Source organism: Eumetopias jubatus, unplaced genomic scaffold (assembly GCF_037043125.1).
Source record: "Eumetopias jubatus isolate StellerSeaLion01/CBP00866 unplaced genomic scaffold, mEumJub1_p1.0 scaffold_11, whole genome shotgun sequence".
NCBI lineage: Eukaryota > Metazoa > Chordata > Mammalia > Carnivora > Otariidae > Eumetopias > Eumetopias jubatus.
Window position 1 is genome coordinate 120,244,861 of NW_028274817.1, and position 18,237 is coordinate 120,263,097.

Genomic DNA, 18,237 nt, shown 5'->3' on the forward strand with positions numbered 1-18,237 from the left:
GGCAGAACAAGCCACATGTAGTACTTTCTTATGCAAGAAAGAATTGCCCCCGCACAGGTACCTCTGCCGTAATGAAATATAGATACAGCCCGTCTTAGTCCTTTCAGGCTGCTCTGACGGAGTACCGTACACTGGGCGGCTTAGAAACAACGAAAATGCGTTTCTCACGGTCCTGGAAACTGGAAGTCCAAGATCAAGGCGCTGCAGGGTCGGAGTCCGGTGAAGACCCCCATCCTGGTTCACGGGCAGCCATCTCTTCACGGTGTCATCACATACCGGGAACAACAGTGGAGCTCTCCGGGGGTCTCTTTTATAAGGACACTAATCCCACTGATGAGGGCTCAGCTCTCATGGCCTGGTCACGGCCCAAGGGCCGCACCTCCTAACCACCACCCCGTCGAGGCTTAGGTTCCAACACGTGAATTTCGGGGAGACACCAACCTTCGGTCTGTAGCACAGTCAAGTTTTGTTATTTGCAGCCGCCTCGTTCTATAAAGTCCCCATGAACACCGAATTAGCGGCTACCAAAGCAATGTCCCTAAGTGATACGCAGGGCTGGGTTCCTACAAGCCTCTGATCACGTTTTTGTAAGCCAGGCAATATACAACCCTGCTTTTTTGCGGTTCTGTTTTAAGACATCTTCTTGAATATATACTGCTGATTCATTTCCACTGAGGTCACGGCCGCAGTGCTGCAACTCATACCCAAATGAAGCTTATCTGCCCAACGGCTTCTCTCTACAAGGCGCACTGCAGCCTTCTTGCGCGTGGAAACACCAGGGGCGCTCCAGCCCTGCGTTTTGGGCCCACGACAAACAGCAAATTACCAATAAAAAAAAAAAAGGCACAAAAATGTGAAAAACATGGCACTAAACAATCTGTACAAAGGACACTTGCTTATAGTCGGAGAGCTGAAGTAAGATGGCGGAGCCAGGAGGGTGCCTTTCGGGCGACTCAGACTTTTTGCCACTCCGCACACGCACATGTCTGTGACTAACCAGGAGAGTACCGCATGTATCAATTTGGGGTTACGAGTACGTCTTGGTGAGTAGACAAATGCACAAATGCAGAACCACAAAGTAAGACTGACCACACAAATTTCTGAAAAACCTCAAGTTCTGCAAAAGCAAGGCATCAAAACGAGAGGGCCAGAGGGGCAAACAGGGTCGAGGCCTACCACTCCAAATCCAATCACTGCAACCGAACCAATAACTGGTTCTCTTGTGAGATAAAGTGCACCACTCAGGCAGGCGGCCTACGTGTCATCACTGAGGATATTCAAACCCTACAGCTAGAGCAGAGTGAAATGCTGGCCAGGCATTAACCCACTGGTGGAAGCCAAGACAATCCGCAGAGGGCAGAGGCCCTGTGTAGGGGCTGCAGGGTGGAGGCGGGGAGGGGGGCCCCTGGAGACGGACAAGGCAAGACGACAACCTACCACATGACCCGTGCTATGGTCTGAATGTGTGTGTGCCCCGGAAACTCGTATGTTGAAATCCCATCCCCCTGTGTGATGATGTTAGGAAGTGGGGCCTTTGGGGGGTGACTAGGTCAAGCAGCCCTCGGGAATGGGATTAGGTGTCCTTATAAAAGAGACCCCAGAGAGCTTCCTCACCCCTTCCATCGTGTGAGGACACAACGAGAAGTCTCTGACGGAGAAGAGGGCCCCCACCCAACCGTGCTGCCCTCCCCCCGCCCCGGTGTCAGACTTCCAGCCTCCAGAACTGTGAGAAATGAATGTCTCTTGTGTAGAAGCCCCCCAGTCTGTGGGATTTGATCATAGCGGCGCAAACAGACTAAGACAAGCCAAGAGCCATGCCCGGCTAGCAGCACACCGCCCTGGGCAAGGGAGCCGTGGATACAGGCGCTCACTTTTAATTTTTCTTAAAATACAGTCAAAAGGGCTCCTGCTGCCAGGACAGTAGCCAAGCTGAGAGTTTCTCCTTTTCCTAAGATAACAATTCCACTCCCACTCTCCTGGCTCCCTGGGTCTGGAAAACAACCGCAAATAAACCAAGACACCTTCCATGTTATACCACCATCAGAGCCTGATTTACAGATCACATAGGAGCTAATTTGAGATGAAGAAAATGCTTTGCAGCAGGACCAATGCTCCCCACCAGTTAGCAGGAAAAAAATAATACACTCTCACAAAGACAAGAAGTTGGAATAAGCACTAAATAAAAATTACTTTGGCAAAGAGCACGGAAATTTGAATTATAGGACGAGGCCCACAAAAGTGCTGGAGTAGATGGTTAAAGAGGGGAAGGGTAGTTATAAAGATGCTTGAGCATAGGCTTCTCTCATTGCTTTATGTATTTTTATACCTGGAGGACTCAACCACGACCTGATGAAACTGCACTTTAATCAAACTGAAAAGTCGCTATGGGCAAAGCGGGGTAATCACCTTACAAGCAATAAAGTGGCGATAGTGAGTGATTTATTGACCGTCTGTGCAACTCGGCTGCTTTAAAACTTTAAAAGTTTGAGGTTTGAGCCATGCCAAGCCGAAAACTATACCTGTTGATGAGTACCCAGGGAAGAATCATGTTGCATAAGTCAGTAGCAACCAATAATAAAGGGGAAGGAGTAAAATTAGAAAGCAAAGATTTCGTTCTCATTTCTACAAAAACAAGGTGGTAACCTTGTTTGTATTATATGTGGTACAGAAAATCTCGGATGGGAAAAATAAGGGAGCTGACTGTTGACCCACAATGGGCAGCCCTCGTGAGAAAAACCAAGCCAGCAGATAGAAGAGCACCATAGACTTGGACATTCTATGAAAAGGGAGTTCACGTTACCTGAGATGTAACCAAATCTCTAGTCAAGCAACAACTCCAGGAAATAATGGTTGAATCAAAAAGTCACTCTCGGGAACAATTAACATCTTTGAATTTTGATGGAGCATGTCATGGTCGTGACAATTAGACACATAATTGGTAAAGGAAAATAAACAAGATCTAATTTGTAGATCTAATCAGGGGCTTTCCTGGGAGCCCAGAAGGAGGTGCTGAGGTCACTTCTGATGCCCAGACCCTCCTGGGAGAAGTGTAAGAAGAGGGCATCCAGGTTAGAAAAACGGAAAGAGGGGCGCCTGGGTGGCTCAGTCGTTGAGCGTCTGCCTTCGGCTCGGGCCATGATCCCGGGGTCCTGGGATCGAGCCCCGCATCGGGCTCCCTGCTCCGCGGGAAGACTGCTTCTCCCTCTCCCGTTCCCCCTGCTTGTGTTCCCTCTCTCGCTGTGTCTCTCTCTGTCAAATAAATAAATAAAATCTTAAAAGAGAGAAAAAGAAAAATGGAAAGAATTCTATCTGGAATCCATTTGGGAGATGTGGATGGATAAGGAATGAGAATCCAGCCAAACATGGGAGTGACAAGGAGTGAACTCCAAGGACTTGCTGAGAAACAAACTTAACCTATATAAGTTCATCATGGAACAAGGAACAACCCCAAATGGATACAAATAGTCATTTGTACCTTAGCAAGGAGCCCTTGCTCCTCTCAGTCTGTTTTTATTTCTTCACTCCAATAAGAGCACTTTTGCTGACAGATGACACCCATGCTTCTGGCCTCAAGGCCTTGGTTCCAGGAAGGACAACATCCTAGAACCTGGATCGGAGATCCCTACTTGGTCTGGATTGTCCAGGTCAGGGCTCAGCAAACTGCAGCTTGTGGGCCAAATCTGGCCTGCTGCCTGGTTCTGTAAATAAAGTTTTAGTGGAATACAGCCATGCCCAGGCATTTATATATTGTCTACGGCTGCTTTTCACATGACAAGAGCAGAGTTGAGGAGTTATGACAAAGACTATATGGCCCCCCCAAGCCTGAAATGTTTACTATTTTGACCATTTACAGAGAACATTTGCTGATCCCTGATCCATGCAGTGGACGGATTACAAAAATGGCCATATTCTCTACCCCTCCCTGGATCTACCGCATTTTCAGTGGGACTTCCCAGGTCCTCCTCATTAAGAGGCAGAGTCTATTTCTCCACCCACTGAATCTGGACTTGCCTGTGACACGCAGCAGAAGTGACTAGCGTGCATGTGCGAGTCTGGATCCCAAGAGGTGATGCAGCCTCTGCTGGCTGGTTTGTTGGTGGTGGTGGTGTTTTTTTTTGGGGGGGGGGGCGCTCTGCCTCTGCCATGAGAAGCCTAGACTAGAATGCCAGAAGATGAGAGACCACATGGCATGGAATGGAGCTGGGTCAGCTCAGCTAAGGCCATCCCAGGTCACCTAGGCCCAGCCAGGCACAGGTTCCTGAGTGAGCCCAGCCAAGATCCGCCGAGTTTGGCCCAATCAAATCACCCAGCCCACCCACAGACTGTGAGAAAAATAACTGGTTATTGTTTCAAGCCGTTGGGTTTTTTGAAGGGGTTGTCACGTAACAGTGTTCAGCACTGTTGCTTGGGCTCCGGAGGGAGAGGAGCAATGAAGACAGGTAAGTGAGCTGGGGCACCGTGGACGGACTTCCGGGAGGAGGACAGGAACAACGATGGAGGATAAAACTGCCAACAGAAATGGGACGGAATCAAATTGCAGGCTGGAGGCGTCTGGCCCGACAAAATAACACCCGTCCTACCGAACCGTACTTACCTACAAAGGGAATCTGGAAGACACACTGCGCACCTAGATCTTTTATCCAATCCTTTCAGGCAAGAAAGTATCTATCGGTTTGGTCTTGCAGTATGACGGCTCCAAGAGGCTGGGGTCCAAGGGTTCACCGGCGGATGATAACAACAGACCCTGTCCGGTAAAGCTCACTTCACCCAGGGCCCGATGAACACAGCACGCATTAACTGTGAGGGTATCAGGGATGTGATTTATGACTTTGATACTGAAAACAACTCTAGATGGCTTGGCTCACCCTCAAAACAGGGATCTGTGCCATTTAAAGGAAATCTGGACTTTGCATAGTCGGATATTGGCAATAAAAAAACGGTTTCTAGAAGATGAACGAAAGCAGGAAATCACCCAGATCAAGGTAAAGAAGGACAGGTTCTAAGTCTGATCAAGGCCACGCTGAATACAGAGCACCCCATGCTAGACTAGTAAGGATCATCAGCATGTCAGGCAGAGGAAACCCATTCGTCTGAGTGTGCTGTGCCCTCTACCTAGAACAGCTCTCCTGTCCCGACAGGAAAGCTCCTATTCACCCTCCAGCATTCTCCTCTGTTTCGCACTCTCTGTGCCACGTGCATTAATTTCCCCAGAGAGAACTGGGAGCTTCCTCCTTGGCAATCAAAAACATTCTCTTTTTCTCTCGTGTTTTTAAATGGTTGGTAGTTAACAAAATAATAACACAAGATCCACCCTCTTAACAAATTTTCAGGGTACGGCCAAGGTACCCCGTGCAGAAGGTTGTACAGCAGATCTCTAGAAGTTTTTCGTCTTCCCTCACTGAGACTTTATACACACCGAACCACGACTCCCCGTTTCTGCTCCGCCCCCCCCCCCCCCCGCCCAGCCCCCCGGGAACCACTGCTACCTTCTGCTTCTATGAGTTCGGCCCCTTGAGACGCCTCATACAAATGAAATGATGCAGTGCGTCTTTCTGTGACCGGCTTATTTCACTCCGCGTAACGTCCTCCAGATCCATCCGTGTTGCTGCCTACGGCAGGACTTCCGCTTCAGAGTCCAGTGTGTGTACACGTCCGTTTTCTCCGTCCACTCGTCAGCTGGTGGGCATTCAGGTGGCCTACTTGTCTCTGTCGTTCTGCCAGTGGAGCACGATGCTTCTGCGGCTAGGTAAGGGGCACAGGCCTGCTGGTAGCTCTGGCACCTCGGACAGGGGTCTGGGAGGGAGCCGATGCCCAATAATGCGACCCACTGCCTGTTTTGGTAAATCAAGTGTCAGGGGCACACGGCCAAGTGCCTTCGGTCACGCCGCGCCTAGGGCTGCTTGGGGCTCCCGCGGCCCAAGGGAGGGACTGCGACACGGGCTGGGAGGCCCACAGGGTGGAAAATCCTGCCCACCCGGCCCCTCCCTCGAAACACGAGCTAAGGCCTGAATGGCAGCTAAGTCACCACAAGGGGACGGGCAGGGGACAGGGGGCCGGGACAGGAGCAGTCTCTACCGCGCCCGCCCTGGCAGCCCGTCTCCTGGCCCTCAGCCCCGTGGCCACCGGCGCTCACCGGACTGGCGAGGCTCTGCGTCTTCTCATCTGAGCTCGGATTTTCTGTTCCATCTGCCCAAGTCATCTGGGAATTAGCTAATAGAGAAGCCGGCAAATAAGACAACATGGTCTGATTTGGGAGAGGAATACTGGCAGAAAAACTGTCAGTGTTTTTTTGTATGGCGCATGAGCTAAGAATGTAAGACAAAAGCTGGAAATAAAAGATTCCATTTATATAAAGTTCATAAACAGGCAACACTAATCTGTGGTGTGAAGGTCTGGGTAGTGGTTACCTTTTGGGGTGGGGTACGGCCTCCTGGAAGGCGCCACAAAGGGCTTCTGGGGGCCAGTCGCATCCTGTTCCTTGACCTGGGTGCCGGTTACAGAGGGGAGCTCCCTTGGCAAAAATTCATGGAGCTGTACACTTGTGATTTTTGCATTTTTATAGGTAGATATTTACTTCCATAAAAAGCTCAGCTAAGAAAAGGGATTTCAGTCTGGCAGCACCTCAAAAGGTTAAACACGGAGTTGCCACGTGAAGCAGCAACTCCACTTGCAGGCTTAGACCCAAGGGAACTGAAAACATGTCCGCACAGAGACTTACACACAAATGATCAGAGCAGCATTATTCCCACTAGCCAAAATGTGAAAACAACCCAAATGCCATCAACTGATGAACAGGCTAGACCCCAAAAATGCAACTAAAGGACCTCACTAGCAACATTTCAACCTGGAAGCTTTGGGAAAATTGAAAAGGTAGTTTCTAACACTAACGTAAGTGCAAGTGCGCGCGCACACACACACACACACACACACACCTGGAGGTTTCTGTATCCTACAATCAGAAGTTTCTCCGACTAATTAGCTATCCTAATGCTTCAAGACTGCAGACGCCCTTGGCTCGTGAATAAAGATATGATCATACCACAGCTCTTAACAAAGTGTCACAAGATACCACACAAAAAGCTTAGGACCCAAGGAAGAAAGGATCTAAGAATATGGAGTTCAGAGCCAGATCCTGGTCAGACGGCACCCAAAAGAGAAACAAACAAACAAAACAACCTCAGAAAAGCTTCACTTCCTACGTCTTTGCCAGAAGTTCCAGAAGTCATCCCACGCAGCCACTACGAAGCCCCTTTTCTTGCAGCCCCTTTGCGCTGGCCGCTACCGTAACGGCCACCAGGCTGGGGGCCCCCGGTCAGGGAGGCTGCTTTGCCAGCCGTCCTTCTGCCCAGGTGCCCTGGAGTGTCCGGGAAGGTCCTGTGGGTCCAGGACACACATGCGGGGACTGCCTCCTCCTTCCCCCATCTCTCTTCAACCTGTAAGTCCCACCTGCCCTCCAAGAGAGGGCAGGACCCCCCCCCCCCCGGCCTGCCTCACCGGCGGTCCTTCCCTCGGCCTCCTGTAGCCGGAAGTCCTGCCTCAGGTTCTGGAAACCTCGTACGTCCAGAGCCCACGGCTCTGGCTCCCTGCTCTGAGCGACTGGAGGGCCACTCCCTCTCTAACCCACGGCCACTCCTCTGTCACCTCCGGTGCCTTCTCTTCTTCTCCCCACGCTCTGGCTCAAGTGTTTCCCAAAATGGGCCTGCAGTGGATGAGTCACCTCGGTGCAAGGCCTGCGTTACCGTGATCACCGGCATGACCAGCTAACCTCACTCCTTCCTGGTCTCGCCTCTCCTCCGAGGGCGGCCAGGCCAGCTCCTCGCCCGCACTCGGTTCTCTGACAGGGGGAGGGAACCAGGAGCTTAAGCCGAATGAAGATACCGTCCACCCGGCTGCCTTCGTTCTGAGCCAGGATCTCTGTGCACACAACACCACGACACACTTACGGAATGTAATCCGATACAAATGCACTCTAGCTTCAGATTACACAACACAGCCTGGTTCTCTTACTTCGCTCACGTGGACAGAGCAAGAAAAGGGTTCTTGCCATGAAATTTGAAGCTGTAGCACACATTTGTTTATCTGCCATTTCTGCTGCTCTGAATTCAAAGACTGAAAGAGGAAGTTTAAAATACAACAAATGGGGGTGCCCGGGTGGCTCAGTCCATAAAGCGTCCGACTCGTGATGCTGGCTTAGGTCATGATCTCAGGGTCCTGATCTCCTGGGTCGTGGGATCCAGCCCCCCATCCAGCCCCAGCGTTGGTGCTGGGCTCTGCCTCAGCACGTAGTCTGCTTGAAATTCTCTCCCTCTGCCTCTTCCACCACTTCCACGCCTGCACGTGAGCGCTCTCTCCCTCTCTCTAAAATAAATAAATATTTTTAAAAAATAATTTCAAAATAAAACGGGGCGCCTGGGTGGCTCAGTCATTAAGCGTCTGCCTTCAGCTCAGGTCATGATCCCGGGGTCCTGGGATCGAGCCCCGCGTCGGGCTCCCTGCTCAGCGGGAAGCCTGCTTCTCCCTCTCCCACTCCCCCTGCTTGTGTTCCCTCTCTCACTGTGTCTCTCTCTAGTCAAATAAATAAAATCTTTAAAAATATATAAATAAATAACTAAATAAATAAAAATAAAACATAACAAATGTACCGGGATTTTCTGTCCCCACAACACACACACACACACACACACACACACACACACACACACACACACACACACTCTTTCCCATCCAGCCAACAGGCAGACACAGAAAGGCAGTATCCATCTGTGGCTCTCCCTGTGCCTCCAGGCCCAGCGATTGGCCTGCACAGAGTTCCTGCCACACCCGAAGGAAGTTATAGGGAAGCCTTGACTTTGGTCTCTTCGCCCAGTTATAAAACCACCACATGACCCCATGCACATGAACTGCCCTATACATGTGGCTTTGCTGTCCTCACCCAATTTCTAGAACAACTACTGTATCTGATGCTGCCAGCACCCCACCCACATTCCTCAAAACCTTCCAGTAAGCTCCAGCTTATTTCCAACTGGATCTCTATGCCTGAATGCGTTATTAGGAGCAGGTATTAACTGATGACTCTCAGGAACTGGTGTATAAATATCCCCACTCCCTTACCCCCTGAATGGAGTCATTTCAAGGCAAGTGTTTTATAAGGCAGAAAAAATTGACCACTGCAGGCCTGAGCCTGCTCTCCTTAGAAAGGCCTGCGGGCAAGGTTGGCCCTTGGCTAGCAGGTGGGAACTTGCATTTCAAGAGGGTTCCCACCAGTCCCAGAACTGATGAGAATGGCTCAGTGTGCCTACACTGGTTGTCCCAAATAATGTTATTGATGCTGAACTCCTGCTTTCTTTCTAAGAGACTGGAATTTTGATAATGAGCCAGACAGAGGGTGCCTATAGGACCAACCTCCAATAAAACTCATGGGTACTGAGACTCTAACGAGCTTGCCTTTTCCCTTTGCTGATTGTGCCCTATATGCCTTACTGTAATAAATCATAGCCAGGAAGACAACTGTATGCTGTCCTGTGAGTACTCCTAGTTGAACCCAGAGATGATCTTGGGGAGCCGGGACACAGCAAGCTCTGTTTCCTAGAGTTTGCAAAGCGTAGCGTTGGCCTCCAGTCACCTGTTGGGTGAGCTGCATTACCAGCCCAGCCTCTACTGGCTGCCTTCTTTTCCGGGTCACACCTCCCCACGCCCCTCCCAGGAGACCCTGCGCCTCCCACAAAGCTCCCTGCACTGGGATCCTTGTCTCCGGGGCCACTTCTGAGAGAATCCAAATGAAGGCAGCATGGCATTTTCTACTGCATCAACCAGCAATGCCTTTCTTTGCCTCTGTGAAACCCATGAGTGAGGTTTCTATGGCTCTGTACAAACGGGCAAAACCTTCACGACCTGGGGCTAAGCGAGGAGTTCTCAGAAATGACACCAAAAATATAATCCATAAAAGAAAAAACGGACAAATTATACCGATGGGCAAAGTCAAACTTCCCATCCATGTAAGAATTCAGAAAAACTCCCAGATACACCCAATTGATTGCAACAGATGAACAGTCCACCAACACAGGGGGTCCAGGCTGTGCTGCGGACTCTAGCAATTCTGGGACAAGCTGAGCATCGAAACGGCCTGTCCTACGCTCCTGCACAGAACACTGGTGGCCGATCACTGCCTAGACCGGAGATACACAAATAGCAGTGTGCGTCAGCATGACCAGCGGGGCTGGCCAGGGCCCACCCCCCTACTTTCAGCTTCAGCAGGTCTGGGGTGGGGCCCAGGGATCTGCATTTCTAACAAGCTCCCAGGGAGGCTGATTGATGCTGCTGGCCCACAGACTGTACTTGGAGAACCACCCGCCCCGTCACCTTTGGTCCCCTCCTATTCTCCCGCTCTCCTGCATGCCCTGCATCCTTCCCATTGTGTCTTAATCACTAAAATTTTTAGTATCAATCTTATTTATCAATAGCATTTTGTTGGAATAATTACTTACAAGCTTGCTTCCTCCCCTACCGGATTGTGAGTTCCTTGGGGTCAGAGGCCTGTTACTCACCCTTATTTATTATCTGGACATTGACAAGTGTTTGCTGAGGCCCGCTCTGCCGTAATCCACTAAACCTAAAAAAGCTTAGCCAATCAGCATACACTATCTCTGTTCTAAAGAAACCGTTACTAATACTACAATCCATCGATAGATAGAAACTCTATGGAACAATCAATGCGTATTGCCGTTTAAAAAAAGAAAAAGATTGTATTTATTTATTTGACAGAGAGAGAGAGAGAGCCCAAGCAGGGGCAGCGGCAGGCAGAGGGAGAGGGAGAAGCAGACTCCCCACCGAGCAGGGAGCCCGACGCGGGGCTCCGTCCCAGGATCTCGGGACCATGACCCGAGCTGAAGACAGACGCTTAACCGACTGAGCCCACCCAGGCGCCCCCAGTTAAATGCTTTTGACATCACTGCACAGACATGCTCAATAATACACACAAGAGAGATTTTATCTGTGCATACACTTCGGACGAAAAGAATATATAAACCAAGCTGAAGTCACTACACATGTAAAATGCGAGTGGCTTTAAAACGTTTCTTTGGCTATATGTCACCTTTCACACGCACCATCCCACAGTTTTATGATTTATAACAACGCAAGTCTGAAGAGCATGACGAGCTTTCCCTAGTAGGTTTGTAGGTTTTTCTCCTAACTGCTCGATTCGTCTTGATTTTCCTTTATTATTTTTCACACGTGGAAAAAGTTGAGCTGACAAATATGTAGACAGATCTCCTCCCCCAGTGCAGCTGCCCCGTGGCCTGGCTGATGCCCAACCACAGGCATTTGACACCGAATCCCTGGGGGCCTGGGGAGCGGACTTTGAACCCGGTGTAGTGGCTAAAAGCACCACGAGCCGACAGTTCCTTTAGGCAAACCCTTCCTCGCCATTCTTATCCAAGTGGAGGAGGTGATAGGGACATGGGTTGAAAACTCCCTTTAAACTCTCTCGAGACGGTTCTCTGGAATACAGGACGTCTGCTGCAGCCGTTCCAGTTCTTTTTTTTTTTTTTTAATAAAGATTTTTATTTATTTGACAGAGAGAGAGACACAGCGAGACAGGGAACACAAGCAGGGGGGGCGGGAGCGGGAGAAGCAGGCTTCCCGCGGAGCAGGGCGCCCGAGGCGGGGCTCGATCCCAGGACCCCGGGATCCTGACCGGAGCCGAAGGCAGACGCCCAACGACCGGGCCACCCAGGCGCCCTGTACCCATTCCAGTTCTACACCAAGATTTCAACTATTAGACTACAATCCCAGACACAAGAAGCTCAGCAAACCCCAAGCCGCAGAAGTAAATAAAAAAGCAAACCAGACCACACCAAGGCATATCATAATCAAATTGTTAAGACCGGTGAAAAGGAGGGTATCCTAAGAGCAGCAAAAGAAACAAGACACCCGGTACAGAGAAAACTCTTCAGCTACATCCAACTGTGAGGCCGAACAATGTAGCGCTACACGCACTGAACAAGGATGAAGCTTGCAACCCTAACGTCGCACGAAAGCCAGACACGAAGGGGTACACACAAGTCCACTAATATAAAGTTCCAACGAGCACAACGAATCTGTAGTAGCAGACGCCCTTGGGCGGGGAAGTGACGAAGAAGGGGACCTGCAGGTGGCTTCTGGGGACTGGTCATGTTCCAGTTCTTTTGGGCCCTGGGTACCCAGGTGTGTTCACTGGGTGAAAACTCAGCAAGCTGTGCATTTCGGCTCTACACACTTTTCTGCACATGTATTTCAGGGCAAACTTTACTGAAGGGCAACAAGAATTGAGTCGCACTGCCTCACTTTACCGAAGGTAGACTTGTAGCTGGCACGCTACGACACTTCCTTGATGTGCCTGTGATGTACCTTCTTTTCTCTTGAAATATCTATCACATCAGCTCTTACAAAAGTGACCTCCCACCGAAATAATTCACGTGAAAAGTCTGAACCATCTGACAAAGCAAAGGCCCTGGGGTTGGGCCCACCCGCCGTGCAGCGGGCAGAGGATATGGGCTCCACGCTGCATGGACAGGTCAGGATACGTTTCCCCCGCGCACGAGGTAAAGGGGAGATGGCCACATCCTACATCGGCAAATGCTGGGTGCCCGCAGTGACAGCCAGACATCCAATCCCCACTGGCATCCGGGGGTTATTGCACGAAGTCTCCAGGCGATGCAGACGAACACGGGCATATACATTGTGGAGAATGAAAAAAATCAGCACACTCAAACTCATCATCAACACCCCCCAACTTCCAAAGAATACACCTAAACCTTGCATGAAGCTCACCGGACAGAGGGTGGGAGAGGGGGCAGAAGGGGGGGACAGAGGGAGAGAGACCACAGCACGAACAGAGAGGGAGCAAGGAGAGAGGAGTGGAGCTTCAGAAGGGGCAAGAGGGGGGCAGCCACAGCCTGGGGGCTGACCCCAGGAGCGGCCAGCGCTAGGCCCCCTCCCACAGAAGTTTGGGTTCTTACCATTGTATTCGCTATCCAATGCTGGGAAACAAATTACCCCAGAGCTTAGCAGCTTCAAACAATAAACACGTATGATTTTTCCAATTTCTGTGGGTCAGAAATTCAGAAGCAGCTTGACTGGGTCCTTCTTTTTTTTTTTTTTTAAGATTTTATTCATTTATTTGAGAGAGAGAGAGAGAGAGAACACGAGCAGGGGAGAGAGGCAGAGGGAGAGGGAGAAGCAGACTCCCCATTGAGCAGGGCTCCATCCCAGGACCCTGGGATCATGACCTGAGCCGAAGGCAGACGCTTCACCGACCGAGCCCCCCGGGCGCCCCTGGTTGGGTCCTTCTGGCTGCAGCCGATGGAATCAAGAGGACGCACTCACAAGCCGGCCCCCGGACGGGGCTAGCAAGTCCGTGCTCGCTGCTGCTGGGAAGCCTCGGGGCCGCTCCCTCCTGCAGCTCGGCAAGACTGCTAGAGCGTCCTTAGGACGGGGCAGCTGGCTTCCTCCAAAGCAGCTGATCCGAGGGAGCAAGGAGGAGGCAGTAGAGTGCCCTGTGACCCACAGCCGTGGAAGGCCTCCGGCGTCACTGGGACGGTCCCCTGCTGGCCGCACAGGTCAGCCCCGAGTGACCAGAGTGGGAGGAGACCGCATGCGGGCCTGAGCACCAGGACACGGGGTCACTGGGGCCCACTTTGGAGGCTGGCTCCCACACCAGTCAAAGCTTTTCATCCTGGGCTCCTGGGTGGCTCAGTCGGTTGGGCGACTGCCTCCGGCTCAGGTCATGATCCCGGGGTCCCGGGATCGAGTCCCGCATCGGGCTCCCTGCTCGGCGGGGAGTCTGCTTCTCCCTCTGACCCTCCCCCCCCTCATGTGCTCTCTCTCTCTCTCTCTCTCTCTCAAATAAATAAATAAAATCTTTAAAAAAAAAAAAAGCTTTTCATCTCACCTCTCCACCTTGCCTGAAACCACACCAGTTTCAAATTCATTTGAGATCACGGACTCTCGCTTTTTAAAACGCAGACACCTTTAGATGAGGGGCCATGATTCATTCGCTCCTTCCAGCCGATCCTCCAGGCTGGGCTCCCCAGAGGCACTGACAGAGGAGCCCCCTGGTGGCCATGTGGCAAGGGGCCAAGGGCCACAGGTCCAATGAGAGTCCCAAAGAGAGGGAAGCTCAGAGCCAAAGGACAGGCAGAAAGACTGAAAATTAACCTTTGCCTGGAGCCAAAAGAGACAGGGGAGGGCCTCCTCCCCGCCTCCTCCTTCCCTCCCTGCTTCCTCCTTGGCCCGCCTCGGAGCTCCTAGCACATCGCACGCCTTCAGTTAGCGCTTGCCTTGCACAGGACTGGGGAGCTGGTGCGGGACCGTGACCCTCCCTCCACGGCACGCCTCCGACGGCCCCAGGGCCACACAGCTGTTTGTCACGATTGGGAACACAGCCTGCGTGTTGGAAAGGGGATGAAGCCAACTGCATGTGGCCTCAAGTGACACAACAGACTGAGGTTCTGACATCCCCACTGCAGAGGCAGGGAGGGGAGGCCCGAGTCTCTGTGCTCCTGGTGTCAAGGGCCAAGGAATGAGAGTCTCCCCAGAGACTCCTCCACACAATAAGAACTTTTTAAAGATTTTATTTATTTCACAGAGAGAAACACACTGAGAGAGGGAACACAAGCAGGGAGAGTGGGAGAGGGAGAAGCAGGCTTCCTGCCGAGCAGGGAGCCCGATCCCAGGACCCTGGGACCATGACCTGAGCCGAAGGCAGACGCCTAACGACTGAGCCACCCAGGCGCCCCAAGGACAACTTTTCATAGGACTCCGTGTGCCAGGCACCATTTTTAGCACTTCACATATACTCAGTCGCTCGGGCTCTCGACATTCTCTGCATTAAATACTGTCACCCTCAGGCCCACGCCACAGATAAGCAAACTGAGGCAGAGGAGACGTTCGGTCACAGGTACAGGTCGCACAGAAGGTGAGTGGGGAGCCAGATTCGAGCCCAGGCCCCAAGGGCCCTTCCTCCCCAACAGCCTAGCAGGCCTTGGTCCTCTCCGGGCCTGAGAGCTACCTGCCTCCATTGACAGGGCGCTGCTGGCCGCTCCTCGCCTGGACTGTGCGGAGCTTATGCGGAGCTAACGTGAAGGCAAAGGCGCCGGGCTACCCTCTGACCTGTGAAAATGCTGCCATGCTAGTCCCCTAGGGCTGCCCGAACAAAGGGCCCCAGACTGCTCGGCTCAAGTAACAGAAATGTACTGTGCCACAGCTCTGGGGGCCAGAAGTCGGAGACCAGAGGGACGGCGGGGTCGCTTCCTTCCCAGGGCGCCGAGGGCGAACCTGTCCCAGCCTGTCCTGGGCTTGTAGAGGGCGGTCTTCTTCCCACGCCCCTTCACGCTGCCTTCTCTCCATGCCTTACCGGGACCGCGGCCATGCTGGAGGACAGCGACCTTAATGACCTCATTTCAACTTGATTACCTCTATACAGACCCTATTTCCGAAGTAGGTTGCCCTCGGAGGTCCCGGTGGGACCCCAACGTATGAATTCTGAGGGCCACGATTCAGTTGCTGAAGACAATGCTGGTGGGAAAGAGCACTCTGGGCCCCTCCCGCTCTGGGGACCTTTTCAGACGGAACTTCCATTGACCCTTTCCTCCACAACAACCCATTTTCTGCTTATGTGGGGTATAAATAAAATTTAAGCAGACACTCGAGATCTCTGTAAAGGCTGAATGCAGGCGGTCATCGAACGCGGCTTGGGGGTGTTCCTCCTGGAGCTCTCAGAACAAGGCCACCGGCTGGCTTAACTGGGTTACCAAGGTGAGGGCTGACACGTGGTCCATTCGAAGGTTCTGGGCAAAAGGGGTGCTGGTGGAAGGCATGACTAAGCAAAGAGGAAAAATAGCTCGTCTGTCATCTCTGCGGTCGGCCCTCCTATCTACTCACCACAAAGCCCTCCCAACCAAGCAGCGCCTCCAAGGGGTACCAGGGAGGGAGGAAAAATGTTTCACAGTGAGGCGGGAGAGACACGAAGAACCAAGAGACAGGGCAACAGAGCCAACCCACAGGGAGACAGGGTAAGAAGTGCCAGGCGGGCACAGGGGAGGCGGCCTCAGCCCTGAGAAAGGAGCCGGCAGCTGCCGGGCCGCCGGGCGAGGGGCGGACTTCCCAAGCGGATGAACAGAATGCAGCAGGTGCGTGCGATTCTCCCTCCAGCCAAACCCCACGCCGCCCCGGGCCTCCGAGCCGCTGCTTACGGCAGCGAGCCGGACACCGTCCTCAGAAGGTCAAGGGCCTCCGTAGGACTTCAGGAGGGCTCACGGTCCCCTCTGGAAGTGAAGGCTCGGGTCTCAAACTTCCAACGCAACCGACGACCAGGCTCTCTGCTCTCAAGAACGGCACCAAGACCTGCCCGACAGCAAGCAAGAGCCTCGGTGAGCGAGATGCAGTGTGAGTCTGCCCGGAGGGAAGGACAGGCGACAGTGCTGCGAAGTAAGTCAGAGGCCTGGGCCAGCTCATGTGGTCACCCAGGTCACTGGTCACCCGGCCACCATCCCAGCCTCCTCACCGGCCACCCCGCTTTCTCTCTTGCACACCTCTGACTCTTCTTACGACAGCCAGAGTCACCCTTTCAAATGCACGTCCCCGCGTGTCACTCCCACAGCCGAAAGCATCCAGCAGCTTTCCAGCACACTCAGAATAATCCAGGATGGGTGCCCCTCCTGCCATGTCCCTGCATGGTCGGCCCTGGCCACCCCTCAGGACACCTTTCCCACCATGTGATCTCTGGGCTGCTCTTCTCTGGACCTGCCGACCTCCTTGCTGTTCTTCAAATGCCTTGCCTCAGGCCCTCTGCACTGGCTGTTCCCTCAGCCCTGAACCCTCAGGGCCTAGAAAAATCCAGGCCTAGACACATAGCAGGGATCCAACAAATATTCGCTGAACAAGGAAGTAAATGAGGGAGTGAATGCATGAATGAATATTGAGGCTCATATCTCAGGGAAACATCTTTGCAGCCAGATATGAAAGCGGACATATCATAGGATTCCCATGTGTATGAAGTTCAAGAACAGGCAAAAGTAAACTGTGCTGACACAAATCAGACTAGCGGCTGCCTCTGCCAGAAGGTTTGGCTAAACGAGGGTGAGATGGGGCCCTCTGGGGGTGCTGGGAATATTCTCTGTCAAAACCACCTGAATTAAAAATCCATGCATTTTGCTCCACGCAAATTACATCCCAATAAAGCAAACCAACAAAGCATTATATACATCCTAGAGATGGGTGTATTTGCACATTTTCAGAAACCATATCCCATGCCAAGTTAGCAGTGGCTGCCTTTGGGAGGAGGCCCCGGGGACTGGGAACGCGAAGAAAGCTTCGATTTCTTTCCATAACTTTGATCCTGCCGGAAACTCTCACTAGGTGTATGTAACACGGAAAACGAGTCATTCAAAAATACTTCTCACGATCTGTGAAGGAAACCCACTCCTGCCCTTAGAAAGGAAGGTTTATCTCGGCCGTCCACTGAAAGAGTGGTTAAGCAACCGTTTGATAACAAGTTCTCCCCGCAGCCAGCACGGCAGCACCTGCTGAGGGAGAGTGGGGGGGCAGACTGTCCCCCAACACCTGCCCCCACGGGTGGGGGGAAAACGGATAAGCCTCACCGTGAACTAACACCACTCGATCTGGCTCGGGAGGGTGGAGGGTTGGAGGAGAGGTGGTGTGCTGGGAACCGCTGCACCAGCAGGCTTCAGGTGGGGCCTCGGGTCCTTCGGGGGCACCTAGAGCTCAGGTTAAAAATGCTCCCGCTGGGCCTCACCGCAGACCTACCCAGTCAGAATCCCCACATGTCCCAGAGTCCACATTTCTTTTCTTTTTTTAAAAGATTTTATTTATTAATTTTATTTATTTATTTTTGAGAGAGAACGTGCAAGTGGTGGGAGGGGCAGAGGGAGAGAATCTCAAGCAGACTCCACACTGAGCGCGGAGCCCGACGCAGAGCTCGATCTCACGACTCTGAGATCACGACCTGAGTCGAAACCAAGAGTTGGATGCTTAACCAACTGAGCCACCCAGGCGCCGCCCCCTTTTCTATCTTGTTAAAAAAACTTTTTATTATGGACATTTTCAAATACACAGAACATTATCCAGAGAGTCCAATGAACAACACCAATCAAATTCAGTTAAGTGTTCCCATTTGGCCATATTTGCCTCACCTTTTGCTCTCCCCGTGTAACTGAACCATTTACAAATAAATTATTT

At 52.1% G+C, this 18,237-nt stretch overlaps 1 protein-coding gene across 6 annotated transcripts in view; it reads right to left on the reverse strand.

Annotated features, from left to right (window-relative positions):
• CLCN4 (Cl-/H+ antiporter 4) overlaps positions 1–18,237 on the reverse strand; it is a 67,877-nt gene that overhangs the window by 41,122 nt on the left and 8,518 nt on the right. Inside the window, exon 1 of one of the 6 annotated variants that reach the window (XM_028115056.2) lies at positions 7,495–7,586. The exons of 3 other annotated variants lie outside the window; for them this stretch is intronic. The gene's annotated coding sequence lies outside the window, so the exon portion shown is untranslated. Of the gene's footprint in view, positions 1–61; positions 1,673–7,494; positions 7,587–18,237 lie in introns of those variants that run through there. 2 more of the 6 variants (XM_028115055.2, XM_028115050.2) reach the window with 2 other exon arrangements.